A 3,053-nucleotide genomic window follows, 5' to 3' on the forward strand; every position below is an offset into this window, starting at 1 on the left:
TGTACAAGGCCCTGGGTTCAATCACCAGCACCAAAAAAACAAAAAAAACAAAAAACAAAAGTGGAATCTGTATTATATCTTAGGTCTTCTTTTAGTCCTCCCACGTGGGAATGCCAAAAAGTGGGAGAGAAGTGGACTGATGGGGCCGGGGGACTGATGGTTTGATTAGTACCTCCCTGTTTGCTGGGAGCTACTTCATTAACAGTTCTTTAGGATGGGTTCTGGGCCTTGGGGACATTAATTTTTCAATTTCCCCGGCTGTTGTTCTGGTTTCCTGGACTCCATTCTCGATAATGGTCTCCATTTTCTTTATCTTACTCAATGTCAGACCCAATTTACCTAACTACACTAACTACCTATTTTAAAATCTGGCTTCACTTGTCCCCATGCCAATTCAATAACAAGGACATGGTTTTGAGAAAAAGGAAAAAGAAGTTTTATTGCTTTGCTAGCAAAGGAGAAACACAGGGGACTCCTGTTCCAGAGGCTGTGATTCTGCTCATCAGGGAAAACTGAGGACTTTTAAAGGAGCTATTCAAAGGGTACTTTCCAGGTGTGCTCTGGTAGGGGGTCCTAGGGACCCCTAATGGCGTGTTAGAATTCACTTGTTAATTTGGGAGACATTCTCTTCCCAGATCCTCTGGCAGACATCTGCTTCCTGTGGAGCACAGGTAACTCAAGGTAATCTTGTTCCCCGCCCCCAGGTTAGGGAGAGGGAGAGGAAAAGAACTTGTCTTTTAAAACTAAGCCTCAGAGCATATATTCAGAGTTTATATTCCAAAGATGAAGTGGACCATTGTTACAACCTGAAATAGTTATGATGTATTTCTTGGGGTGCTATGATGTATTCTTACAATATACTAAAAGAGTAAAAAGCCTTGCTTAGAGAAAACTTTTTTTGGTAGGTTACTTAATACACCCCCAAGTTTGTATACATATTTTACTATTTCCTGTGTTGATATTTTCCTTTTTATATAAACAATACAAAGCATAATCAGTTCTGGTTTCTAATATTTTATAGGAATGAATTAAAATGTTTAGAATCATGTTATGAAACCCTGCTTCCCAGAAAGTTCTACTTTCCCAACAGGGGACTTGCACCTGAATCTTGGTTTCCAAAGTTTTTATTGGCGCTCAGCATGTAGGCAATAGACCATATGAATGAATGGTTTGATTGTTTTGTGTTTGACTTCCCTCTTGTGCTTTCACTCAGAAAAGTTGTTGCTCCTTTCATTCCCAGGTTAAGAACAGCACCTGGCAGCGCTCTGCGCTTGTGGCAGAGCTCAATGCTCCCTTGACTCCTCAGATAGCCTTCACTGCCAGGGAAGACAAGCCATCTCCTTACCCAATCCCTACTGCTTAATAAAGTGGCTTTTCCCTCATTATCTCCACTAATTCTAGACCCTCTCCTTTCTGACATCTATAAATTTATAGGAGGAAACTGAGGAAGTTAATCACTCTGCTAAGTGGGTTTTATATGTGGTGACTGTTAGGACAAATGATGCACACACTTGATGGAGACGGCAAGCAAACCTCGGATCAGCAAGCTTTTCTTTATACAGAGTCAGTTGAATAAAGAGTCAGTTGGTGGAAACTAGCACCGCGCACTCTGGGGCAGAAAATGGGGCAGGGCTGAAGCAAGGGTCTGGGTTATACAGGTTTCATTTAGGGTGGGCCAGGAAGGCAATTCCTGGGGTTCATTGTATTGGGGTCAGGTGCCAATCAAGTGCAAGTTCCTTTTGTGTTCCTCAGCTTTGGCTTCGGCCTGGTATTTTAAATGACAGAAGCTTAGGGAAAATTACTAGTGTGCCTGGCCACACGGCTTATACATCAAAGGAGTTAGACGTATTTTCCATATCCTTCAGTAACTGATACACCAGACATTTTTTTTTTGGTGGTGGTGGTGGGGTACTGGCAATTGATCACAGGGTTTCACACATGCTAGGTAAGTGTGCTACCATTGAGGTCCGGTCTATTTATTTATTTTTGGTACCCGGGATTGCACTCAGGAGCACTCAACCACTCAGTCACATCCCCAGCCCTATTTTGTATTTATTTAGAGACCGGTCTCACTGAGTTGCTTAGTGCTTCACCTTTGCTGAAGCTGGCTTTGAACTGGCAATCTTCATGCTCAACCTCCTGATCCACTGATATTACAAGACATGTACCCACTCCCCCGCAGGTTTATTTATTTTGAGACAAGGGTCTATTGCTAGGTTGCCCAGTTTGGCTTCCAACTCGCCATCCTCGTGCCTCAGCCTCCTTAGTAGCTGAGATTACTAGTGTGCCTGGCCACACGGCTTACTGCATCAAAGGAGTTTGTAATCAACTACTGCTTGTCCCATCACTTCTTGCTTGATGGTGGAATGAAGAATATGGCAATTCTAAAGAGGCATAGATGTAAAAACTTAAAATATGATGAGACTTTATCACATGACCCTAGGTCTGAGGATCCCAACACCTAGTATATGAATATTCCCATTTTGTTTGCAGATGGAGATTTCTCCTTACCCAGCCGTTAAGAAACCAGTACAGACCAAGTCCCTTAACATGGTGTGGGAAGCCTACAGCACAACGAGGCATTAACAAACACTTTTCACAAACAGCTTTTTAAAAAGCTGTCTCTGGAACGAAACTGTTGGGTTCAAATCCTGATAATCATTTATTAATCCTAAATTGTAGAAATGAGGTGGGTGGATGTTCCGACATCACAGAACTGGGGTGAGAATCAATCCAAAAGAATCAATCCCTTTTAGGAACCTCCTATCCAGCGTCCGCTCACAGGAAAACCCCAGCTCAGACCGCTGGCACGGCCTGGTCCACATCGCGCAAGCGCAGCCTGGCCTCTTGGGATCCCTCCCTAAGCTCGCGTGTGCTAGTCGTCGGCGGGAGACTGGGTCTCGCGATGCGTGTGTGCGTGCGTGTGCGTGCGCGGTCCTCGCGAGCTCGCGCACGCCGCTTCTCGCAGTACGGGGCTGTGGCGGCCTCTTCCTCCTGGGTCCGGGGCTGCTCGGTGCGCGGTGCCTGCGGCGGGAGCTGGGCGCCGCTTTTGC

This window comes from Marmota marmota, unplaced genomic scaffold (assembly GCF_001458135.2).
Source record: "Marmota marmota marmota unplaced genomic scaffold, marMar, whole genome shotgun sequence".
NCBI lineage: Eukaryota > Metazoa > Chordata > Mammalia > Rodentia > Sciuridae > Marmota > Marmota marmota.